The sequence below is a fragment of the Equus caballus genome, chromosome 15 (genome assembly GCF_041296265.1).
Source record: "Equus caballus isolate H_3958 breed thoroughbred chromosome 15, TB-T2T, whole genome shotgun sequence".
In the NCBI taxonomy this organism is placed as follows: Eukaryota; Metazoa; Chordata; class Mammalia; order Perissodactyla; family Equidae; genus Equus; species Equus caballus.
The window spans coordinates 68738567-68765559 of record NC_091698.1 but is presented as its reverse complement, the minus strand read 5'-3'; the positions used below and the strand labels follow the sequence as shown (position 1 = coordinate 68765559).

Here is a 26993-nt window from a genome sequence, read left to right as displayed (position 1 = left end):
TAAATAGCTGTGTGCTGGCCCCAGCGGCCACCGTGCGCTCCCCGGCTGGTGCTTGGCAGCCTGGGTCCTTGGGCAGCCTTGGGCTGTTTGTTTGTTTTCAATTGAAGCTCTAAGTGCTGGAATGACTTCTGCCTCCTTCACACACAGCCATCTCAAAACCCCCTTTGTTCCCTGGTTGCGGAGGACAAATACTCGGGGTTTTCGTTCCTTGCGGTAAGAATGCCAGTTCTCTCGGCATCGTCCTGCTGGTTGCTGTCCTGTGGTTAGTGTTTTTATTTAAAAAATTTTCTAAATCACTACGTGCGTTTGTGCACACATACACCCTCACCCACCCGAGGCTGCACCCCGAAGTTTACCTTACTGTTTGTTGGTTTTCCTTCCAGGAACAGAAAAACACCACTGTGTAGCGTTTTAAGGAAAATAGGACAAGGTCCCAGTCAGGAACTGTGGTTTCCTTTGCTGGGCTTCAGCTTTTTCCTCATGTGGAATCTACTTCTCTCTACATTCACTTCATATTCACCTTTGGTTGTATTGGGGTGGGTTCTTACTGTTTGACTCTACCTCCAGTGACAGAGGTAGAATTAACTAGAACACATTAGGCTCCATGTGCCAGCCAGGAATGCCATTTCCTTGGTCTTCTAGGCCTGGGGATGTTCAGTATCCCAGCCTGTTCTCTGTTTATAGGAGGTGTTTCTTTTGGTGTGGGCTATGAACCACCAGCATTCGAATCCTCCAGGAGCTGGGGGATGTGCAATCTCTTGAGCCCTACTCCAGACTTGTTAAGTCTGAATTCCTAGTGGTGGGGTCCTGGAATCTGATAGGAAAGTCAGAGAAATGGCGCTGGTCTGTATATAAACTGCCATCCCTGAAGATACTACTGCTGCCTCTGTTCATTTCTTTCTTTCTCTTCAAGGCTGTGAATTTGACCCTTGTCAGGATCCAGCTTTCAGGAACTTTTGCTTCATTTCAGTCACACGCATTCATCCACGTGTACTCTGTCTCTGATATCTTTTCATTGATGCCAAGATAATCTTTGCCTGCCCTCAAGGAGCTCAGTTCCTAGCTGAAGCGATGAGGTGTGTTCATATTGAAAGATAAGTAACAGCAGAAGACAAGAAAGGCTAAGTGGAAATGTGTAGTATAAACTCAACTTTGAAGGAGGGGAGAGGTGTTGTCCTTGTGTGGGGTCCTGAGGAAGGACTATAGAGGGGGGAAGGTGGGCGGGAAAGTGGTCCCTCAGAAGGGGCAGTGTGAACAGCCCATGGTGGGGATGAGGGGCACGTGTGGTTGAGGAGGGGAGCCGAACCTGCCCAAAGACGGAGGAAGAACTGGGCTGATTGTGAAGGAATGTGAGTCTAGGAGAAGACTTTTTATGGGGAGCTTAACACATAATCAGATTTGTTGGGATTTAGGGGAGGAAATTTGGCAAATCAATGCTATAATCAGCATCATGTTGGGATTTGCAAAGTGGGAATCCAGCTTCCTAATTTGGCGTCTTCCCCTTTCATTAGTTCAGGGGGCCCCGAACTGTAGTTCTCATTCCATTGGAGGGTCTGGAGAAGATTGTAGGCAAAGTGCTGACAGGGCATTCCATAACTTTAACAAAAAACCTTTCTATTATGAAAATTTTCAAACGTATGCAAAAGTATAACATTTACGTAACTTTATTTAACAATGAAAAAGCCATCCCCGTGAGCCAATAACATGAAATTCAAGAACAAAAAGAAATTAATCTATGGGGATAGAAATCAAAATGGCGGTTGCCTCTTGTTGGGGAGAGGTTGACTGGAAAGAGGCGTAATTTCTGGGATAATGATTATGTTCTTTGTCTTTATAGGGCCACTGGTGGCACAGGTGTATACATTTGTCAAACTCAGCAAACTATACACTTAAGATCTGGGCATTGCACTGCAGGTAATTCTACCTCAAAAAAAAGTTATTCTTCCTCCTTTTCCCCTAATTTTCTTTCAGTCCAGATCATAACAAGGAGAAACTCTCAGTTTGGGATCAGAGTGTCAATAACATCTCTCTAATACTTCTCTCTCCTTTTAAACAAAAGCAGAAGACCTCAGAAGAATATTATTTTCTTTGCATTGCATTAAAAATAATTATTTGTGGCCACTGATAGTAACTTTCCTAAGTAGTATTATAAATTTTTTCTTCAGAAATAAAATTATATGAGAGGAAGAACTATAAGTGGTAAGCGTAGAGAGTGAAAACTGTAGGGTGGTCTGTGATTGGCAGATGTTTGGGAAACATTGATGGAATGGGGAGTCACTACCCCAGGGTGCCCTGTGGCACAGATGAGAAGGGTCTTGCTGAAAAATGATCTGTTGTTCTTACTCGGTGTCATTCAGACATGGTATGTCGTTTGGTTTCGTTTTCTGAACTCGTGGAGACAGTTCCCCTCAGAGCCAGCAGTGCTGAGAGATGGCGGGAGGAAATAGAGCCGATGTGACTGGTTCAGCCAGAAGGAAACTCTGACCTCCCTGTCCCGTGCGGCACCTGGTAGCTGGGAGGCCCGGCTGTGCTGTCTGTTGGAGTAAGATAGAGACAGGGTCCTGAAGTTGCCTTGAATCTCCTCCCCGCTCACTCGTTGCTGCAACCCCGTACCTTCTAGGGCTCTGCTGAACCGGTCACAGGCAAGTTGTAAGCTGTGCCATCCCAGGGCCAAGAGTCTCATAGCTCTGCTGGGTCATTGTGGGGGTGAATAGACACCCCTTCTCTCCAGGCTTCCGTGTCCTTCCATGGCCACATGCTGGGGATCTTTGTTTGAAGTGAGTAATGTACAGGGAGCATCAGTCCCAGTCCTCCGGTGACTTGTTTCTGCCCTGCACTGCTCCTCAGCCTCTGGTTTCCAGGGAGTGCTGGGCCCTCCCGGTCACCTGTCCAGTGTCTCTGAGTGTCCCTGGCCTGGCCACATGGTAGAATTTGTCTCAAGGCTCCAGGAGGAGTTACAGGGAAGAGACAGTTCAAGTGACAGTTGCTGTTTAGCTCATCCACAGAGTTCCTAGAAAACTGTGACATCAGTGAAGTTTGTATTCCCCACCCTTCCTTCTGTCGCCTCACTCCTTCTCTTTCTGGCTGCTGCTAGTATCTTCTTTCATCCATTTTATCTAGAGGTTCCATCTGCACATCACCTGATTCACTCGAGAAGATGAGGCAGACCCAGGTAGACCCAAAGGGGCCAGGCCCCATTTCCAGGGGTGGGACAGGCCAACAGGGCACAAACAGGGTTAATCTGGGGTGCTGGAGGTTGAATGAAGAAAGCAGAGTATTTTGTGTGAGAAGTCAGAGGTGGGGGCAAGGTGGCAGGTGTGACAGTTCATTATCAAAGAGCAGCAAGCCTTCCTGGGGGTTTACCACGTGCCCAGCGGGCTCTAGGGCTGTGCACGCCCTCGAGGCGCCTAACCCTCCAACCACCCGAGGCAGCCACTGTCATCGCCGCTGCTTTACAGATGTGGAAGCCGAGGGCGCAGACCGCTTAAGTCACCTGCGCAAAGATGTGTGGTAATGTAGAGCCGGCAGTCAAACCCGGGCGTTCTGGCTCCAGAGCCTCACAGTTCAGCCTGAAGCCAGTTTCTCAGACTCACCAGATGATGCGAATCACCTGAGGCTTTGGTTCACCTGTGGATTTCCCAGGTGGTTTCATCAGAAACTGGAATCCCGTGGGTCTGGGAATCTGCACATCGAATAGAGACCCTAAGTGAATCTCACCTGCTGGCGGGCTTTGGAAATTCTGCCCCAGGCCATTTGGAAGTGAGGTGCTGTCCCCATAGCTGGGAGGAGCCGGGCTGTGTTGTAGGCTTTGCTGGGAACACTGCTGGCAGCTGGCTTCCTGACATCAGTTCATGTTGGCTGGAACAGTGCCTACACTTAGGAGCTTGATGAAAATGGGGTTTCCAGTCCAAGTGCTCAATTAGCAGACCTGTATAGGTTTGGGGATGGATTTGGGGAACAGATACAAAGCCTAGTAGAATAAGAGGTAATGAGGGGAGGGGTGCTCACATGCACCAGAATAGCAACTCGGGGCTCCACAGTAGTCATCAACACTGGGCAGTGTTGGCCACAGAGCAGGTGGCTTTGGGGAGGGGAAGTTCAGTTGTGGGCAGCGGGGCCAGGCAGGTTCTTTCCAGATGGTTTCCTAACCAGCTGTTTCATGGGACTTTGATGGGAGGGAGGGGTAGCAAGACTCTGGCTACCAAGAGCCCTTCAACCAAGGGTGTCCCATTTTATCTTTGTAATCTGAGGTCCATATAAGATTTCATCTGGAGAGGGGAAAAATTTGAAAACAACAGCCTAACTGTATAAACCAAGGAGACCTGACAAAGTGTTAGGGATTCGGGTATTACCCATTCCAGGGTTTTGCAATTAGAAGTAGTGTCTGGACAGTGAGATGTGTGGCCTCGAGGAATGAAATTCTCAGCATTGCAGGCTTGGAGACCCTGTGCAGTGGAGACAGAGTTAACAGGAGGCCCACCCAGATTAATTGGATCCTGCCAGCCAGGAAGGATTCCCCTGGGACTTCTCTGCCTGATTTTAGGTTTTCAGTGAAAGCTCAGAGAACTCTGGCTGTGCCCTTGTGCCCAGAAACCCTGAGGGTCAGGATCATCCATTACGGTTTCCCTCCCGCCTCAGGCCTCACTCTCTTCTGCATCTGACAGCGAGAGGGATTTCTTCTTGGTCAAACTGAGGCTTTTCCTGCTAAAATGTTTCCTCTAGAAGTCCGGGGCTACCTGGGATCCTCAGGAAATGACTCATTCCAGGCGCTGCAATTTCCACATAGCTACAATTCATCCCTTTCATTGCACTTGCTTTTTATTATTACTATTTTTAATGGAAGTCATCACATATATTTCAGCTTCCATAACTAGGTTATAATGAACATAATTTAACTTATTCTAAGTGACTCTGGGCTATTCTTAGGATTATTGGTGATGTGGCACCTTGATGTCCACAGAGTCCCTTCAATAAAGAACCTTAACTTGAATGCTTTTTTGTGCAGTGTCTACTTATTCCAGATTCTCTGTCTCTTCCCCATTAGCAGTCGCTTCTCCCTGCAGTCAGGGGACCTGCTTCTCATCGTCTCACTCCTCTTTCTACTTGCCCCTGCCATCACTTCTAATTTGCTCGATTCTAATCTGCTGTTGGTTTAGAAACCAGATAAATGATCTTGTTTGAACAGTGCACGAGATGAAATAAAGCAAGCTCCACATGAGGACCTGAGGGACACTCAGCCTGAAAGGGATGAACGTGGGCATCGTGACATCAAATTTAATTGTTCGTTCAGATGCTTTTATTACTTGCTTCCTGTTTAAGGTAGGCAAAGTAGTGCTGGCCTTTGGATTTTTAGATCTAAGAAGTATATGAAGATAGATTTCCTGAGTTCTCCATCTTCATTTATTTAAGGATAAGTTGATCAGAGAAGTGTGACAACTTAGATCAGTGGTCCTCAACCCTGGCTGAATATTCAAATAATATTCAAGTACTGGGACTCGGCCCCGTCCCACACCAATTAAGTTAGAGTCTTTCAGGGTGAGTCCCAGCTATTGATATTTTCTGAAATCTCCTTGGGATTTTATTATGTAACAAAGGTTGAGAACCACTGATTTAGATCCTTGCAAGACTACCACGCCAGGGGGCGGTTCTCAAGACAGGGGTTCTCAACCCTGGCTCCCCATGAGAGCCGCCTGGAGCAGCTGGGAATGGTTTGAAAATGTCCCTGGGAGGGGCTTCTAATGAGCAGTCAGGGTTGAGAACCACTGCTTTAAGATATTTTGCCTGCAATATTGATGTTTTAAGTCTGATTTTCTGAGAGGCTTGGAAATATTTTTTTTTAATGTATCAGTGTCTTTCTGGAGATAATGACAACCTTTGTCTTTAGATTAGCTTTACAAATCTAAAACCAAATGGTAGCATTCGTTCAGGCTGGTCTGACCTGAGGGAAAGGAGAACTTTGATCAGACAGCTGGGCTGCCACAGATTTGTCTCTGATCGTGAGAGTGGAAATTCCAAGAGCAGCCATGAATTGCAGATCTGGTAGGGGCTCACAAATGGTTTCTGGAAAGAGCAGCTTTTGTGATAGCCCCCTGGACAGACAGCTCTTGTGCCACTAGTACTTCAGTGTTGTCTGTCGGACATATTTGTATTTGCAAAAATGCACATATACATAAAGGAGAGCATCAGCCTTCAGATTAAATGTGCAGCTGAATGAGGGCTGCAGAAAAGATAAGTCAGTGCAACAAAATTCTCCACTGTTGCATGCAAGCAGTGGTTTAAACCAAGATGCAGGGGGAAGCATCACATGAGTATCTGTCAAGGGGACCAGAATGTGAGGAAACCTGCAGGATGCGCTGAGAAAAACATACACGTGTGCATTCCAATCTCACTGTTTTAGATTCTCAAATTCACTCTGAAGGCTTGTGATATATTTAGCCTTCTTATCAGAGCATAGAGCAGGTTTTCAAGGCTTGTAGGATGTATCTATTAAAATAACCTATGTGACTGAGTAACTGCTCACTATAACATTTTTGTTCCACTGAAATACAATGAGAGGAAATGGGGCTCCAGGAAATGGCCATTATATCAGGGGATCCAAAGCAGCACAGGGCCACTCCAGTATTTACACACGTTCTGGCCATTGTGCTTGCAACCTTGGGTAACCCTCCACTTTTTTCTGCTTCTTTTTAATCTTCTGCAGACTTTGAAGGCTATCACGGTTGAGGAGGGATGTGCTAAGCTCTGGGCATTGGGGAAATTGATTGGTGAACACATTTTGTATCTCTTTCTGTGCCTTCCTTGGAAGTTTTCAAGGTTGTTGATTCTCTAGCCAAGCATCTGACAGTATAACTTTGTGGTGGGGATGGTGGTGGTGGTGGTGGTAAGGGGAGTGGGGGGGCTCTGCTCTGGGAGACCCAAGGCCTGTTCCTGATTTAAGACCTCTGTAAAGGCATCTTGGCCTCCTGAGGAGGCCAGGCCAGCACCTCCAGACTTTTACATGTGAACCCCCCTGACACACATACACACGCTTTTATAGTCTATAGCCAGCTCAGTTTGGTGACAAAGAGGAGGTTTCTAGATTGGCTTGTAGAGGTGCCTCTGTCTTGTCATGGGGCTGGGACAAGTAGGTCACGAGGGCCTATACTCTGCTGACTCCCCCTCATTCCCACTGGATCTGCTGCCTATGTCCATTTTAGACATTGGGCTTTCTGCTAAAGAGATCCTATTACTAACAGACTAAAATCCACTGCTTAGAATAACAGCACGCTAGAGATGAAAAGACCCCGGGAGCTATAATTCCAGTTCTCGGGCTTTCCATGGACAAAGGTCACAGCCGAGCAGGTGGACATCCCAGTCCAGAGCCCTTTGCCCAGGGGAGCCCGTATAGCAGCCCCTCGGCTCAGTCCTGTGCCCATGAGGTCTCGCTTCCTTCTTTCATGCCAATAGGATCCCCATTACACTGTGCTTCTGTAGCTCCCTATTTTCGTCCTGTATGCTTTCTGTCTTTTCTTTCTTTCTTGAAGAATGGAGTCGACTGATTGATTGTGAGTCACCAAATAGAAGCCCAGCTAAATACCTGCTGAATTAAATCCTGATGGCTTAATTGACCCCAGAATCTTTATGGGTAGCTATGCAAAGCAGTTGTACTTTCCTTAAAGACAGCATTTTTTTTTTTTTTTGAGCAAGATTAGCCCTGAGCTAACATCTGCTGCCAATCCTCCTCTTTTTGCTGAGGAAGGCTATCCCTGAGCTAACATCTGTGCCCATCTTCCTCTACTTTATATGTGGGACACCTACCACAGCATGGCTTGCCAAGCGGTGCCGTGTCCGCACCCGGGATCCGAACCAGCGAACCCCAGGCCACCAAAGTGGAACGTGTGCACTTAACTGCTGTACCACCAGGCCAGCCCCCAAAGACAGCCTTTTCTTGATGTGGGGTTACTGTGCTCGTATCTGCCTGTGCTGATATTAAAGCAGGGCTGAAGTTCAGGGCTTCACCACCAGCCGTCACTCCAGAGAGCATTATGGTTAAGAGCACAGACTGACCCTGGCTGCATGCATGGGAATCCTGGCTCCAGTACGAACGGACTGCAGGACCAATCTGAGTCTCGGTTTCCTCATCCATAAAATGAGGATAATGGTGCCTGTGCCCTAGGTGCTGTAAATGACCACACGCCCGTGGGTGCTCAGCTGAAACATAGTAAGTGCTCAGTAAATGTGTTGTCATCAGCCACTGCCCATCACTAGCCTGAACACAAAGCTAGACAAACTGCCCCTGCTGCCCCTTCACCCCTGTGCAGCTTATTCTGCTGGCTCTAAGACACAGGAGAGCGTGGTGGCTGAGTGTGGTTTCCGGCACCAGACTGCCCAAGTTCATGTCCCCCTTATACCACTCACCACCTAAGTGACCTTGGGCAATTTACTTAACCTCTCTATGCCTATGCTTTCTCACCTGTAAAATGGGGTTAAGAATAGTTTCTTTCTCCAAGAATTGTTTTTGGGATTAAATAAGCTAATGCTTATAAATATACCCATCCTGTAAGCACTGACAAATGGTAAGCGGTATAATTAATTGATTTACCCTTCCTTGTTCCAAAATAGATTTAAACAGGGCACAGAAGAGGTGTTCAGTACACAAAATGTACTGGAAAGCTCTTTGATGACTGGGAGAGAGCGGTGAAGGATCCTTCCTATGTGTGGAATTCAGGTGAATGGTGAAAAGCGACAGCTCAGCTCCGATCTCCCACTGGTTCTTTCTTGTTTTCTGGGCTTCTGTTCGCTCGCTCACGCTCTCGCGTGCTCTCTCTCTCTCTCACTCTCTCTCTCTCTCTCTCTCTCTCTCTCTCTCTCTCTCTCACTCACTCTCTCTCTCTCTCTCTCTCTCTCTCTCTCCCCCTCTCTCTCCCTCTCTCCCCCCTCCCTCTCTCTCCCTCTCTCTCCCTGTCTCTCTCCCTCTCTCCCTCCTCCCTCTCTCTCCCTCTCTCTCTCCCTCTCTCTCCCTCTCTCCCCCCCTCCCTCTCTCTCCCTGTCTCTCTCCCTGTCTCTCCCTCCTCCCTCTCTCTCCCTCTCTCTCTCCCTCTCCCTCTCCCCCCCCCCCCCCCACCGCTCTCCCTCTCCTCTCTCTCTCTCCCCCTCTCTCTCGTGCTTGTTCTCTTTCTTCTGCTGGCGTGTGTTCTGAGTTTGGTTGGACAGTTCAGAGGGAGGGAAGCAAGCTGAGAGAGGACGAAGGAAGAAGAAATTAGACTTAGACTTTCCCAAGCCTGCTCTTCGGAAAGCTGTGGAGCTCACAGGTGCTGTGTGTCTTGTTTCTCTGTGATGAGAATTACTGATCAAGCCCAGCTTCAGGTTGTTTTCCTCTAGTGGCGGTGAGATTTGTGTCAAAAAGCAGCTCTAAAGAGCAGTCTCGGTTTCCTGCTCTTCTCTTGGATGCTCTCGCTTTTACTTCTGTGTAATCATAGGTTGAGCATTAGCCGGTGTCCGGTGCGGGTTCTCTTTCCACCGCCCTGCTCAACGCCAACCATTCTGCTTCCATCAGGGCCATCAGGAACCATCCACAACAGCAACAATTGTTTAAATTTCCCCCCAGATATATTTGGGATGAAGATCTGGGCTGAACCAAAACCTGTGCAGGTGCCTGTGAAGGATGAGGACAGGGTCTTACACAGACTCATGACCCTGCTTGGCAAATAAATGGCCAGGCAAAAAGGATGCTGAGTCATGACTGCAAATTGTTGGTTTTTTGCTTGCCTCAGATTGGTTCTGGTTATTGGTATATTAACAGAAACTAATCGACTTAGATAAAATCCACAGCAATCCCACATCCCCAAGCCCAAATCTCAAAGGACATAAGATTCTGATCCTCCTGAAACGTTGCATCATTATGGTGGGGCAGCAGCTTGGGGACCCTGGCTGGAGACCCAGATGTTTCAGCTTGCTGCAAATGGAATTGTTGACCAGTCAATGCAGAATGCTTCCTCAGGAGTGTGGCATCATTGATTTATGAATTATGGCCCTTTTAAACTCTCTGCTTGCCTTCTCAGATATTGACGTTTTAAAAAGCGATTTCTCATGTGGATCCTTTTCAGAAACACACACACACGGCCCAAGATTAGCTCTTCTGCCAGAATAGATGGAGTGGAGCATTGTGGGCTCATGTTTCCCTTGAATAATGAATTATTCAGGGAGAGATTTTTGTTTTTGAAAATGGCAAATGCATTGCCAGGACAGACAGGAAGGAATTACACTGCAGGTTGGATTTCTTATCTTTTAGGGAGGGGTTAACCAGCCTGAACGAAGCAAGCTTATTCTTCCCTGCTCGTGCTTTCTTCTAGCATAGACCCTGATGCAAACCTTTTCTCTGGTTCGAAGTGCCTGGGGAAGAACCCGGGCATTGCTGTTGCTAGAAATCTCAGCAAGAGCTTGAATGTTGCCCAACAGTGCAGTCCCTGGGGGTAGGTGTGCGACTGCTCTGATCATTCACTGCTCTGTCCAGACGGCAGCACCCATGCTGATGAGCCAGCTGGGCCCTCTGGCCTCATAGTTCCTGGTCCTCCTTGGCATGGGTGTCTCTGCTGTGGGGACCGGGGCTTGCCCCCAGCACCTCTCCTCTACAGACCTCTTGGCATGTGCGCCTTCTGAGCGCAGTCTCTTACTCCTGCCTTCAACCTCTTCCCCTCCTGCACATCCATGGTCTGCTCTCCCTCAAACCGTAAACACTCGAACATTTTCAGTTTTTCCAGCCTGTTGTCTGCTGCTTGGCCACACACACTAGATTCCCTGCCTGTCCCTGAGGTTGTAGTCAGCTACTTCAAAACCACACACACGGCTCCCTGGGCTCTGATTCCCGCATCAGGGGCTTCCTGGGGATTGACCACTCTGCCCCTTGCCCTTCTCACATCACTGTCTGCCAGCCCCAGCCAGGTGGCCAGGAGCAGAGCACAGCTGGGCACAGGACCCTGTGCTTTTGTCCCCTGCAGGGTTATACTGCTTTTTCAGCATGTCTCCCACTGAGGCATGACAGGGCTTTCAAAAATTTTCTTATTATGCAAAATTTCAAGCATTGAGAAAAGTTGAAAAGAAGAGAAAAGTAAACAAGGCTCACTGTCTCTCAGGAAGTCCTCGCTCCTCCGTCTCCCTTCCCTCTGGCCTTGCATGCATTTCTTTGAATGCAGCTATTCTTCACTTCTGTGCCTTTGCCCATGCTGTTCCTTCAGTGTTGAATACCTTTCCTTGCTCTGCTTGGCTACCTCCACTTAGTTCTTTGACATCTTCTCCAGGATCGCCAGCCCAGTGCCTGCCCTGGGTTAGTTGTCCCTCTTCTGTGTTCGTAAAATGTCCACATGTAGTTAGTGTAATGTTGTAGTTGATGACACAGACTCTGGATTCAAGTCTTAGCTCTTAGCAGCTGAGACCTTGGGCAGTTACTTAACTCTCTGTGCCTCAGTTTCCTCATGTGTAAGCAGACGATAACAGTAATTTCTCCTTCTTAGGGGTGTAATGAACGTTAAATGAATTGATGTATGTTATGCACGAACAGTGCCTGGTACATGGTAGGTGCCACGTGTATAGGGGCTGGCTCTTATTGATCTCCTGGGGTAGTATTTAAAATCATCACTGAACTTGAACGTTTTGCGAGGAGGCACTGTCTGGTCTTGCCTTGGCAGTCTAATTCCAGGCAAGTCAACTTAGCCTTTCCGGCCTCAGCTTCTCCACCTGCTACATGGGGTTACTACAGTATCTACTTCATTGGGTAACTGGGAAGATGAAATGAGTAAGTGGAGGGAAAGTGCTGAGGGCAGTGCCCGGTATGTCATGGTCAATAAGGGCGAGCCCTCCTTCTTAGCGATCATGCATTTCTCCCAGGGCTCAGGTCAAGAATTGTACAGCTAGAAAGGACTTCAGAGGTCATGAGGCTTTTTCACTTTACAGGTAAAGATATCAAAGTAGTTAAAAAATCATTCAGGGTCACATAGTTCTATTTGCTATCTGAGCTATGACAATAAGGGACGTATGTGCCTGGGAGGGTCCGCCATGTGTCAGGCAGTGCAGACTTGAGAGGAGGGAGAGAATAATGTTTCTGAGTGGTGTGTGAAGTTTGCACAGACGGCCTCTTATGTCGTCTGTGTAACAGGCTTGGGGGGGCGGCGGTGTTATTACCCTTATTGTCCGTGTGGACAAACCTCCCCCAAAGCTGTGCTAGCCAACGTCAAACAGCCGGCCGCTTGGCGGGGTTCAGAACCCACGTCTGCTTACTCCTCTGCCACGTTGCTCAGTCTTCTTTCAGCCCAAGGCAGTGGGGCAGGTGGGAGAGAGGGAGCTGTGAATTGCCAAGTCTTACTAGAGTTACTCAGTTCACCATGGCTAAAGTGACTACGTGTCCCAGTTTGCCCAGGACAGTCTCGGTTTATACCTGGGGACTCAGTAAAATGATGCATAGCACACCGGTTCATTCTCGGAAGTGTGCTGTCCAGAGCTTGGGGACCATGTCTTATGCCTTATTTTGTAACTCTCTAGCAGGCTTCTTCTGGGCACAGGGCTGAGATCATTGTTCTCCTTAATTTATTCGCTGTGCAAACCAGTCCAGCCTGCTGTGGCTCTGGGAGGAGGCAGGACCCCTCGGAAAGACAGCGGACATTTAAACAGGCCTTGCACCGGGTCTATCAGAGGGTCCCGTGTGCTGGGCAGCGGCATTTTGAAATGGATGGCTGGGACTCCACATGCTCAGAAAGGACAGCATTGCCCTTCATCGATTTGTTTTGTTCCAAGCCCCATCTTTTTGAATTAGGACCACCTTGGCACCTTTGGTCTTATGCTCTTAGTATAAATGCTGCTATGCTCTACCTCAGTAAAGGTTGAGGGGGCCCAGGCCTCCTCCTGGGGCTCTGGTATTCAGCTGGATTTTAGCTGGAAGGAGAATGCAAATTGCCAACGTAGCAAAACCGTGCATTGGGCTTCCTAGGCCCCTTGATTCGCCCAAAATCAGGACTGTAGGTTTGTTCCCATTTCCTCATTTTATATTCCCGTGAAGAAATCCCGGGGATACAAAGTGTGATAAACCCAGGACCCGGCTCCTTGGTGTCTTTGGTGAGGCCAAGTGTAGTGACATTTCCAGGACCATCTCTTCAGGTTCTTTCTCCCAGTTCGATCTCAGGGAGCGCAGCAAAGTCGCTTGTGCCAATCAAGGGCATGGCTGAAACCTCAGTTCCTTTGCATTAGGCTAAATGAGATTGTAAAAGGCAGATATGAAACATAACAAATAAAGAGTCATAGAATAAACAAGAGGGATTCGTATACATATTTGCATAATGTGAGCTATGGCTATTTTACAGACGTGGAAACTGAGGCTCCCAAAAGTTAAGTCACCCGCCAGTAAGTAGCAGAGCTGTGATTTGAATTTGAAAATCCACGTTCTCCCCACTGAAACACGCTGCTTCCTGCTTAGACTCTTACACATGGCTGCCCCCAACATTTCTGGGATCTGGTATAGGTGCCGACAGATCTGCATACCTGTGTCTAAATACTGAAACATTGTAAGTCAAACAGATGAGCTGTTAAATAAAATATGTTCTAGCTTCCTATCTTGACAAATATACCTTCAGAAAGACAAAGTTAAAAAAATGTGTAAAGCCAGAGTTTTATGTGATTGAAAGTCAGTAAAATATCAAGGTCAGGTTGCACTTTGACGGGAATATTTTTCTTGCTAATTTTAATTACTTTGATCAGTAATTAAGTCTTGAATCTTTATTAAATCAAGAATTTGTAATGTTCTGTTTCAAGCTGTAGGTAGGCCATGCTCAATGAAAGTCTGTTCTCTTTCAATTTTAGTTTTCAGTTTTTAAAGATGTAATAATCATTTTCGTTTGTTGTTGATTTTCTATTTCTTTTTTCTTTTCAATTCTCGTTTCTTTTCTGAACTCTATTTTCTTCTTTCTATCGTGATCCCAACTTATACTCGTTCTCAGTGATCTAAAGAATTACACAGTAAAATGTAATTATATTCAAAGTGTACAAAAATCAGATATATTTTTTTACCAAGTATATAAATTGGCGTAAATATCAAAATTGAAAAACTAAAATTACTTTAATGTTTTCAAAGACAGTTATTTTTCTTCCAAAATGTTCCAGATTGTCCCGTGCCATTAAAAGGCAAAATATCAATATAACTAATGAATGTTAAGTTTCTAAATAGAAATTATTTAAGTAAAGCTAAAATTTTAACTTTTGAAAAATTAATTGTATCTTAAATATTTAAGTTAAATATTTTTATAAAAGGAAAACTGTTCACAGTTTTAGGATTCTCGTATGTCTAGTTGCCAATCTGTGGAATCGGTATCACCTTTCTCTGGCTGTGTCCATCTAAGTCTATACCCATTGAAGAGTAGTATGAGTCAGTACTGCAAGTGTGCCTCAGCTGCCATGTGCAGCCACTAATGCCACACAAGTATGCCTGGAACCACAAATTGGAATGTAAAGGGAAGCAAGAAAGTGGTTGCTTGGCACTGCTGAGAAATATACTTGGTTTTGCAAGACTTGATGGCATTTGTTCACGCGATCTTGAAAGGAAGAAGTGTTCGAGTTAATTAATTTGCTTCTTCTCTTACCTGAGCACTTAGATCACTGAAGTCTCCCCACCCTCCAAAGCAGGGTCCGTCTCCACTGTTGAAGCTGCACAACCTGCTCACCTTCCTGGCACTAGACACAGCTGTCCTTGGCTTTGAGGACCGAGGACAAGAGATGTGGAGAAACGCGTCCCTGGGGGATGAGTTCTATTAGTAGGAGGGTGCATGTTTTGGGTAATGGGTCGTGGGTCGTGCTGGTAGCTCTTCAGCAACAGAAGCACCATGTGTTTTTTAATAAATTAAAGTTGTGTGTGTGTTCTGATACGCAGAGCTTTCTAGAGCACAGGGCCCAGGACAGGGCTCCTCGTGCCTGGATCTGCGGATGGTACTGCTCAGATGTTTAGTTTGTCCGTGGGACAGACTCAGTTTCTTCTTGCTGAGGTGGTGGAGGGAGTAGTTATCAGGATCGGGGCTCAGTGCAGGGCCAGGCTGTCCAGCACAGGCAGGATCAGGGGTTGGAGTTGTGTCACTGGGCCACAGCTTAGTGAGGTAAGCACTTTGTATCTGGATGTCTGGACTCCTCATCCACGAGGAAAGGAAAGCCTAGGTGGGGACTGTGCCCAGGGTGTGCCCTGGGATGGCGGGCACAGTTATATGGGTGGGCCCCTCCAGTCTGGCCAAGTCGGGAGGGATTTTCCCCTAGTCTCTGGATTGTATAAGGTTGAGTAGATGAAAATACTGTTGCAGGGGGTGGGGTGGGGTGAGAGTGGTGCAGGAGAGCCAAGCTGCCCGAGACTGGACGGTCTGTCACAGTGAAGGCATGAAGCAGTGTTGTAAAGTCTGGCCACAGGCTGCTAGGAAAGGTGGGGTCAGGTATGTGCAAGAGACAGGAAGGGACAGAACCGGCCAAGATGAGCAGTACGGGATGTAAACTGTGAGAACATGGGGAGTTTCTGGCCCGAATCGTATTGCCCAAGCAGGAGCACTTCCTTAAAGCCCACACTAGGCTGGCCACTCCAGAGAGAAGTCAGTCACTGTGTCGTCAGCCATGGTCCCAGGCCAGGCCTGGAGTGGTCAGAGTCCCAGCAGGTACCGAGGGAGGTTTCAAAACGCAGTCAGCTACAGGCTCTGGCAGCAGGCATTGAGATCCCAGTCTTGGCCTCTGGCCCAATGGCAGCTGCCATTCCCCGGAAGGACTAAGGAGTGGAGAGAAGGACAAGGGAGAGCCATGATCTGCACAGAACTGGGCTGCTGGGCAGGGGATCAAGTCCATGCCTGAAGCCTCATGGGGAGTTTCAAACTATGGAGTTCGAGGCAGAAGAACAAAATGAAATTCCCATGGTTAAAATTGGGGGAGGATGGGGCCAGGCCAGTGACATACTGGTTAATCTGCTTCAGCAGCCCAGGGTTCATGGGTTTGGATCCTGGGTGCGGACCTACACATCACTCATCAAGCCATGCTGTGGCAGCATCTTGCATACAAAACAGAGGAAGATTGGCCCAGATGTTAGGTGAGGGCAAATCTTCCTCAAGCAAAAAGAGGAAGATTGGCAACAGATGTTAGCTCAGGGTCAATCTTCCTCACCAAAAAAAAAAACAGAAAAATTGGGGATGGACATTGGAGCAGAACTAGCAGTAAAGCTGGCTTCCCTCCTTCCTTCCCTCCCTTCTTCCTTCTACAAATATTCTTGAATTGTCTCCTCTGCACCATGCACTGTGCTAGGCACTCGCACGCAAGTATGAATGAGCCATGTCTCAGCTGCTCCTCCACCAGGTGATTAAAATCCACCATACGAGGGAGACGGAAGAGAAGATCATTACAAAACGCTGAGACCAGTACAGCCATAAAGACATGCATCACTGACCTGTGTCAGGAAAAATTCCTCAGCAAGTCTCAGAAGATGGGTAAGAATTAGCTGGTAAAGAGTATTCCAGTGGGAGGAACAGTGCACAGAAAAGCAGAGAGGTGTGTGACAGCATTGGAGGGTTCTGGCCTCTCTGAGCAGTAGAGTGTTCGAGGTTGGATGGAGGGTGGTGCGAGATGAGGCTGGAGCAGTGGCAGGCACACCTGGTTTGTGAGGCACCAGCATTCCCCCCTTGATCTCACAGGCCAAGATGGAAGGATTTGAAGCTGAGGAGCGGCCATTTTTAGTGCCTCATTAGAGGTTGGATTTAAAAATGAACTTTTCAGGGATGCATTTCAGGAGGAGACCAGAGGAGGGAAACCAGATAGATGGCTGTTCCAGAATCCAGGCAGAAGGTGGAAGAAAGGAACTGGAGCTGTGTTAACTGGCATGGAAGGGAAGGACTGGAGAAGTGTTCAGGGAGCAGAATCCACAGGACTTAGTAATGAGTGTTGGGGTCGGGGAGCGGGAGGAGTGGAGAATTCATTCCCAGGTCTCTGGCTCAGGTGAAGTACAAGATGGTGGGAGTTTGGGGCAAGGTGCTGGGAGGGAAGATAAGGGGTGCAGTTTGGGAGCTGGTGGAGAGGGGTCTGTGGGAGGACTGTGGGGGCACAGCAAGAGTGGAGGTTCTGTGGGAAAGGGGGCAGGGTCCCAAGAGGGGTCATCCTTCCCTGGTGTCTCCTGGCAGTCCCTGTGGGTCTGAGGGTGGTGACCAGAACTGGTTGGGAACCCGAGTCAGAGTCCCAGCTTTGCTGCTTGTGCTAGCCCTGTCCCTGGGGTCAATCTTGCACCTTTTCTCCTTTCCTTTTCTGCAAAATCTGGATAATAATACCTACCATCTAGATTGGGGTTTAAAAGCAATCCCGTATTTCATTGAATCTAAGGGGCACAGTTTTTCACCTGTTAACCTCTATGAATTCCAGATACATTTTACAAAAGTAGCCTTGTTATGCTTTAATTGGCAGCTTTTTTTTTCTCTCTTAATGATAGATAAGATAATGGTCCACCTTAAAAGCGCTGGTGTCTCAGATTAGATGAACTACTGTAATTAATGTGTGTTTTGCAAATCTCAACAGAGAACAACCATTATAAGGCTTTTGACAGCCTACCTCCCACTGAAGACGAGGCTGTCTTCTGGCTTCATCTTCAGAGGACAAACAAATTAAAATGCATTACGGCACAATTCTAAACAAACGGAGTCAACCCTCCAGGGAAGCTGGCACACTTTAGGAGGCTCCACTCGGCCCCCATTCACGGCCGCGGATCCCACAGATCTCTGAAAGGTCTGAGCGCATATGGGCTTCCCTTTTCCGTCTTCCACGGGGATCCAGTTCAGTGGTTGTCAGACTTCACTGTGCATTAAGATCACTGGACAGAGAGGCATAAACAACAGACAGCATATACTACACCATATGAGTGATTTAAGGTTTTCTAGGATAACGTTGACTATTATTTCACCTTTTTTTAGTCACTGACGGGAGAACACAACTAGCATGTGTGTCAGAGGCAGTGTCCCTGTTAGCACCTGTTGACCGAGGAAGCTCTCGAGTTATGTGAACCATTACCAAACTAGACTGGAACTAGTTGACAAATCTCATAAAAGATACTGCAAGATGTAGCTATGTGGATTTAGATGTCTATTTTTTTAAGTCAAAGTGAAAAATGGCTTGAAAGGTGGAACTTGATTTCCCAACAATATGCTAAAACAATTTTAAAGGAAAATTCAAAATAGAAATGTCTCCGCCAGTAGTAGATCTCAGAGGAATCATAAGAATAACCACCACCAGCGGTGCAGAGAAAGAAGAATGTTTCGAAGCCAGAGAACAAGATTTGGTCTATGCCCAGGTGTTTGAATTGTACAAGATGATGTGGTCATTTAGCTGTGACCATTTTGGAAAATAAGACATTTGAAATTAAATCCTAGGACAAGAACGTTGGACAGTGCTTTGGGGTCTGTGTGGGATTATAGGAGCTGGTAGTGACCCTGAAGAGTCAGGTTCCCAGTGTGTGTTCACCACTGGCATTTTGCCACATGGGCAATTTCAGCTGCCTTTGGGCGTGGTTGCCATCAGAAGCGGGGCTGTGACTCCTTTTTCCCATTGGTGTCATTAGAGATAATGGGAAGGGCTTGCTAGGATCCCTTTGGCCCTGCTTGTCACATTTGACTTAAGAGTGTGGTCATTAGAAGGCTTTTCACTCTAATCCCTCTCTGCTGCCAGCTGTAAGCTGGCCGTTCCTATCTGTCAGTGGCTTGGATCTGGATGGTCCTGGGCTTGTTACCATCCTCAGCTGTATGAGTGCCGGCTTGGCCACTGTGGGCTATGCTCTATTTAGGCCAATGGAATAAATGCTCAGTAAATTGTTTCTGAAATGTTTTAGTAACAGAGTGCTTCTCCCCCAAATATTGTATACACTGTAAATTTAGTTAACTTTAAACCATGTATTATCCTTTTTGAGGGGAGGAGAGTCCCATAAAATAGTCTGTCTAAATTTGCAGAGATTCTGCGGAGAGAATGTTGTTTAAACGGGCAAAGCTAGAAGTCAGGGTTCCCGTGTCCTCACCCTCACCCCCTTCTGGGAGAGGGCCCTTTGGCCACACATTTGAGCCTCAGATTCACTGTGTTGCAGGAGCACTTTCTTCCCTTACTGGACAGGGGGTCCTGGGGTGCCCAGGCTGCCGTGGCTGACTCATCTTTTGTTACCGCTCCTCTGACATTCAGGTCAGTGTCTGGCCTGCCATGAGTGCTCAGTGAGAGCTTTATGGAGATGCTCTCACTTTATGAAGATGCTACATTCAGTAGGAGTAAACTTAATGCAGTATAGCCAAAGCCGAGAGCTGTTAGGGAAAATAATAGAGTGGGTCTCAACCCTGACTGAGCCTCAGCATCATCTGGAGGAGCTTTACAAAGTACAAATCGCTCAGGCTCTGCCCCAGACTCCTGATCTGAATCTGAATCCCGAGGAGAGGACCTGGGCATGACCACGCCGTGTCGTGTCGAGGTAGCTGCAGGTTATGCTATGGTCTTCCTGGATCAAGAGCTTCCTGGCTGGGGCTGGGTGAGGCAAGTCGGGAAAGGCTTTGTCCTGGTTAGGAATAACTCCTCCTATAGTGAGTTGCTGAAGGCTATGAGTAGAGGAAGGACCAAGCCCTGGGAAAACCTCTGCAGGCTGTTCTAGAAAGCTCTATGGGCTTTGGAGTTGGCTGGCTCCTCGCAGAGGCCAATGCTATGGGGAGGGAACATGGTTCCTCTCAGAAAGCCATTCTCCTCTCTAATGGAGAGAGGAGAGACTGCTCTTCTTCCTCGTCCGCCACCCAGGGAGTCTGGAGACGCCGGGGTTTAAGTTTCTGGCTGGAGGCTCCACTGTGTTGCCGTCTGGATGTTGGAAATCAGAGATTGGGGCGAGTTAGCACAGGGAGGCCAACCAGGAAGCAAATCGGATTGTTTCAGAGGCTTCTCTGTTTGTTCGTTTTTGGGGGACAGGATTTTGTTTAAGCCTTTTAAATGCTCTCTCTCTTCAGTAAGTTCACCCGCTATCTTTTGAGCATTTACTACATGTTACAACTCTGCTGCCTAAATCCTTTTCAGCATGAGTTAGACATGGAAGAAAAGGAGAAGAAAATATGAAAGACAAGTCAAAGACCCAATAATTAGACTAGCTAAGTTGTAAATATCTCTTTCTCCTTTTCGGATACTGTTCTGAGCACTAACTTATCCAGTCTTTACAGGAACCCTATGAGTCTGACGCTATTTTTATGATCTCTATTTTGTAGATGAGAAAACAGAGGCACAGAGAGGGTAAGTAACTTGCCTAAGATCACACCGCTAGATTCAAACCCAGTCCGGCTGCATGGGTGTATGCTTTTAACCACCATACCTGGGGCCTTTAAGGAGTTTGGAGCCTGGTGAGGGACGGTACACAATTTATCTCATTTATCGCATCACAGCTCTCCTGTTTTACACAGAAAGAAATGACCTGTAGAGAGGTCAAGAAACTTGCCCAAGGTCACACAGCCATCCTACACCTGTGCGTCCATGCCCTTGAGCTCCCATGTCTAACTCAGTTTGCTGAATTGAGCCCAAGGGCTAGGGGTTGTGATGCAGGCTTTTAGCAGCCCAGAGATTGGATGCGGTGAGACTGAGGCCCTCATCCCAAACTTCAAGGGGAAACTTCTTAATCTACATGTTCGTGATTGAGAGAGTAGATTCTAGAAGGGTTTTGCTCTGGGAATCCTGGCTGTGCATCAAGCAAATGAGCTCATGTGTGTGAGAAATGTGTTCTAAGGAGCACTGTACAAATGTGCGGTATTGTTCTTCCATGATTTGCATGTCAGCAGCCCTGTCCTTACAGATAACAAAACTTGCCATTGTAACCATTTTTAAGTGTACAGTTCAGTGGCATTAAGTGCATTCACATTCTTGCACAGCCATCACCATCATCCATCTCCAGAACTCTTCATCTTCCCCAACTGAACCTCTGTACCCATTAGACAACTCTCCCCACCCGCCAGCCCAGTCCCTTGGCAACCACCATTCTACTTTCTATCTCTCTGAATTTGACTTCTCTAGGTGCCTCCTATAAGTAGAATCATACAGTATTGGTCCTTTTGTGACTGGCTTATTTCAGTTCGGATTCCTTCCCCTCAATTGATTTCAGGTTGAGTGCAGGTGATGGAGGACCTGAGGTGGGTGAGGGAGTGTGTCAGGAGGGACCATGTGTGTCAGGAGGGACCATGTGTGTCAGGGCCTAAGGAGAGGAGAGCTGAGAAAGCTCTGAGACCCCAGGGGCCTGTGAAGGAGGGACGGGGGCTTGCCACTCAGAACTTCTGTGAGGCTTGCAGAGAAGTTGGGTCCCTATGGACATTTCGCCTAGAGAGCCGCTGTAGACAGTCCTTCCTGGGGGCTGACAAGACTTGCTGAAGCAGCATCCAAGAACTTTCTGCAGGTGTGGGTAGAAAGAGCAGGTCAGGCTGTAGGATGTAGGCCTGGCATGGGCTGGGGAGCAGGTAGAACTTGGTTTTGAATGCTGGCTCTGCCTTTGATTAGACGTGATCTTCAGCAAGCCTCTTAACTGGTCTCAGCTTCTGTAAAATGGGGATGATAGTCCCTACCTTGCAATGTTGTTCCAAAAATGTAATATGCATAAAGTGTGGAGCACTGTGGCTAGCACAAAGGAAGCATTCACAAGTAGTAACAAGGGGATGATCAAAGCTGGGCTTCTCCCCCTTGCTTGGCATTTTTAAAGAAGATGAAATCTCCAGGTAGACAGTGTTTTCTGGCCTCTGCAGAATCATGGCCGCTAATTTCTCTTAAGAGCAATATGTTTCCTACAGAAATGAGATGTGGGAGTATGGATAGAGGTGGTAGGTAGTGTTGATGTCTACCAATCCCGTCTATACAAAAGCAGAAAATAGTGAACGGCAGAGAAGCTGTTTGTTGAAATGAAAAAGAGCAGGGTGCAAATTAAAGCACCACGCCATTCCATCTCTCCCTTGAGGAAGGACCTCCTGGAGCTCCTACCTGCCCAGCTTCACGGCCCTCTGCAGGCCAGCCCAGCGGTTCTCAAAGCGTGGTCCCTGGACCAGCAGCCTCAGCATCACCTGGGAACCCGTTAGGAGTGCAAATTCTGAGGCCTCCACCCCAGACCTCCTGAATCGGGACCCCGGGGGTGGAGCCCAGTGACCTGGACTTAACAAGCCTCTGGTATGCACTTGAGGTTGCGAACCACTGCTTCAGCCCACCTGTCATTTCTGCTTTCTCTCCCCCTTGACACGACCTCTGCTGCCTTTTGAAAATACAAGGGATGTTTCTGCCCTCACTGCCTTGCTGTGCCGCTCTGTGCACCTGGAATGTTCTATCCCTGCCCTCACTTAAATTTTACCCATCCTCCAAGGCTGCCCTCAGAACTCGGCTCACCCAGACTGCTCCTCGTCATGCCAGCTCACAGTGGTCCGCTCCCTCTCTGACCATCTGTAACCCTTAGGCTCCAACTCACTCTTTGCTGCTTTAATGGCCTGTTAACTTCTCTGGAGGTTGGTCTTGTGCCGCAAGCTAGAATTGTAGGTGCCCGGCTGGCAAGAATGAGCCTTCCACTTCTTTCCCCTTCAATATCAGTGTGTGTTTTACCAGTATGAGCACCAATGGTAGATGCTCCAAGTAGACCTACTTGATCAACTGATGTTTGTAGGCCTGGAAGTTAGAGAAAAAGAACTGTAGAAAATTGTCAGGGGAATACTGTTCCTGTCATTTTTGATGGTACATCACGATCGACACTAACCACCACAAGAAACTGTTATTCTCTGTACGTCCGGCTTTTCACATCAGCAGGAAAAACTCAACAGGTGCTGCTGGAGCGCTGATTAAACAATTATCACCCTTCCTAGCTTCCTGTTTGTGTACGGTCTGGAGAACGCCAAAGCCACCAATCCTGCCATCCTCCTGCCTCTGTCACTGAGTGAGCTGCCAGGATTGGAGCCCCCCACAGCCTGGGGGTGGGGTGAGTGGGAGAGTTGTCTCTGCACCTGGCTATGCTGAGCTGAAGATGCTCTCAAGGCCGCTGCGATTATGCTTTGTGCTAGGTAGAAAGAAGTATATAATTTTAGGGCTGGAGATCATCTAGTCCAGTGTCAGATGGGGAATCTGAGACCCCGTGAGGGAAAGTGTCTTGCTCAGTCACACAGCCATTAGGAGCAGAGCTGAAGGGGCTGCTGGCTTCCCTGATTCCAGGCTTAGTGCTTGCTCTCCAACTATACCTGGGATTGGCACGTGTAGAACTATAGTTGGGGGGGTCTGCCCCCTGCCCACTGCCAGGACAATTTTTCCAAATCACTACTGTGCCCTGCCTCCATCTGCCCTGAATCTAGCACCTGGCAGTCCTCCTCTATCCAGGTGACTGGCTCCCTCTGTGACTCATGTGGGTATGGGACTATGAGTGAACTCGTTGAAGGGAAGGACTTTGAGCTGGGTGCATCCTGGACTGATGGGGAGGGCTGAGGCCCCTCCTTGTTCTGAAACTCCACAGGCCTTCATAGAGTTTCCTATAGTTTGCCGATTTAAGTGTTCTCAGAAATCAGATGGGGTACAGATCAATAAGTTTGTATTAGAATCTGGACAATTGAGAAACGTGTGCTGATTTGTTATCCTGTAGCAGGAAGGGTAATTAAATGTCATTCATAACTCTTTTTGATACTAATGGCCGCTTAGAATGTGACCTTGAGAAGGGTTTTTTTTTTTTTTTTTTTTTTTTCCCCATTTTCTCCCCCTGGTACATAGTTGTATATTCTTCGTTGTGGGTCCTTCTAGTTGTGGCATGTGGGACGCTGCCTCAGCGTGGTTTAGATGAGCAGCGCCATGTCCGTGCCCAGGATTTGAACCAACAAAACACTGGGCCGCCTGCAGAGGAGCACACGAACTTAACCTCTCGGCCACAGGGCCAGACCTGAGAAGGGTTTTGAGTAAGGGCTCTGGGGGAAAAAAGCCCCATGATTCATTAGTGATGTCTGCCAAGAACAGTCTAAAGGAGAATCTGTAGCTGTGCAGAGATGAAATCACTACATATTCTATTAGTAACAATTTCTCTTGGAAGTCATTTCATTGTTAGGTTGACTATAACAGAGAACTCCGAATAACAGTGGCTTAAACAAGATAGACATGTGTTTTTCTTGCACATGTCTGGGCGAAGTTCAAGGTGAGTGTGGTGCTCCAAGGTCTCAGGGACCAGGCTCATTCAATCTAGGGTGGTCTCACTCTTATTGTCCAAGATGGCCCCATCTGTGGTCCAGGCAGCAGGATGGAGAAAAGAATCATTGAAAAGGGAAAATCATGACTGTCATACAAATGTGAAATAAGCACATTGTAAAGATTTTATTTAACTCAATTAATGAGGGAACTAGTAAGATGTTAAAGCTGGTTCAAAGGAGAGCTAAAAACACATGCATGTCTGCCACCAAGAATGCTGAAGAACCTACAATTAGATGTAAAATTGATCAATAGTGACTGCAATATCAACTTCATCTCCACTGGACATAATCTGCATTTTTATGAATGGGGCTCATTCACATTATTAATAGTACTCTACCACTCACAGAGTTGTCAATTAGCTCAAAGACAACCAATAGCTGATATAGCGCAGAAGTGTTCTCTAGACAGGACACCAGTAATTATTTTTGTCCATTTCACAATTTCTCCTGACAAGATAAAGAGGAAGCAAGTAAACAGAGTACATCTGCTTTCTCTTAAGGAAAATTCCTGAAAATTGCCACATCTGCACTGCCTACATCCTATGGGCCAGGATAAGTCACAGGGCTATACCTAGTTGCAAGGGAAGTTGAGAAATGTGGCCTTTATAAAATCTCTTGTTTGGGAGAGGGGAACAGAGATATTGGGGGGAACCAGCAGCCTCTGCCTCAGCCATCATCTATGGTTATTGCAGCATTGTTCTTGACAGCAAACAATGAGGGGCAACTAAAGGCCCATCAGATAATTTGTGGCACATCCAGACAATGGAATACCACGTAGTCAGTACAAGAAGGCGGCAGCTGTACCCTTACTGATGTAAAGATCTCCAAGATAGATTGTTCAGTGAAACAGTCCGTGCCGAGGACTGCGAATAACAGACTACCATTCGAGTTGGAACAAAGCGTATGAATGTGCTTGTAAATACATAGATTCTCCCTGAAAGGAACAAGAGAAAGGGGTAACGGTGTCTGAGTGACTGGGGGCCAGCCAAAAAAAGGTGGCCGACTTTTCATTATAATTGTTTTTTGGCACTTTCTGAATCTTTACTATGTTCCTGTATGGTCTAGTGTCAATAAAATAAAAGCCACCATCATGCATGGCTTGAGGGACAATTGGAGTCAGCGGCTGGGAACGGGGTGAGATTTCGAAATTGTTACAACAGGTTGCCCAAATATTGGAAGAATTGGGAGGCTTGGAGAAGAGGAAAGATGGAACCCGAGAATAAAAACACATGATAGGGAGTATTTTACTGCCTGTCCTTTTGTAATTCTTGAATTTTGAGCCACTTGGATTTAATATTATTTTAAAACTTTAATACTATTTAAAAATATTTCAGAAAATTTTTTCACTTTTTGACCCTCATCAGTACTTCCGTTAAATTTAAAAATGATGGTGACTATTACAGATGCGTTCACACCTCTGCACACCCTCTCCTGTATCTCTCTAGCCCCATGTCTATCCGTAGCCTTATCCCTTTCTATATCTGTATCTTGCTGTCTAGGGGATTCCACTACAGGGAGCTCTCCTGGCACTATTTGTAGTCATCTCTTCTTAAGGTGGGAAGAAGAGTGAACCAAGAGTTAGGAAGCCTGGGGTTAGCCTCAGCCTCAACCCTGACGAGCTGTGTGACTTTGGGTGAGTCACTCCACCTCTCTGGAGAAAGATTCCACCTCTGCAAAAGAGGCTTACATACACTTGTTCTCTTTACCTTACAGGAACGTTGTCAGGATTTCTATTTGGGGAAGAGGTGATCTGTCAGTGTTTGTGAAAAATGTAAAGCATTATGCAAATACAAAGGATTACTGTTACCCACTGAGGGAGAAGAAGCCACAGATCTCGTATAGGAAATGCTATCCTAGCCTGCAGAAAAGCTGTTTGAAACATGAAGCCTAAGGAGCAAACTGTGGAACTGTCTGCCAGGAAAAGCATTATTTATGGAGTGCCGGTGTGTGGTGAGCCCTGTGCCAAGGACAGCAGGGGGTGTGATGGTGAAAAGCACAAACTCCGTGACTGCTGGCTCCTCTTCCACCTGCTGGGTGACCTGGGGCTGGTGACTTAGGCTCTCTGTGCCTCAGTGTCCTTTCCTGTATGATGGGGTTAGTATTAGTACCTACCTCATAGGCTTGTTTTGCGGATTAAATGAGTTCATAGATGTAAACACTTATAACAGCTATGCCTGGCATGTGGTAAAAATGCTGTGAAACGAGAATAATAGTACCTGGCTCAGTAGGTGATGATAATTAAACGTGCTGTTGGTCATACAGCACCCAGCACAGGTTCTGGAGCCCAGGGCGGTGGCCTCACGGTAGGAGTGGTGGTGGCAGTAGGAGAAATAGAAGTGTTAATAGCATTGTTCTCTACTCCTGTGTAACTTACAATCTAATGGTGGAAAGACTCATGTGAAACAATGCACATTAGCAAAATACTAGTTACCAGGTGAATATTTAAGTATTGAGTAGGCATATTCGAGTTATTAAGCCTTTGCGGGTTAACAGATACCTTAAGGAGAGTTTTTAGCTTGGTTGCAAAAAACGTGAAGGGCAGTTAGATGAAAACGGCTATTGGAAATCCCATTTCTGAGGTTTCCTGGCCCCTCTAGCAGCCCAGGAATGAACCTTGTTTGGGATGGAGTTAATAAGCGTTTGGCATCTAGTTCCAGGCTGCAAAACTTGAGGGAATTTGGCATTATCTCATCCAGTGTGCTAATCACCAGCCAGGAAGCCATTACACCTTCCTGAGGCACTTATCTACGGCGGTTCAGAAGCACAGCGGCCTCTGAGGTCCTGGGATGGGCT

General features: G+C 47.2%; 1 protein-coding gene across 4 annotated transcripts in view; it reads left to right on the top strand.

The window, feature by feature from the left end:
- Positions 1 to 26993, top strand: part of PRKCE (protein kinase C epsilon) — a 496664-nt gene that overhangs the window by 119336 nt on the left and 350335 nt on the right. The gene's annotated exons all lie outside the window — the stretch shown is intronic.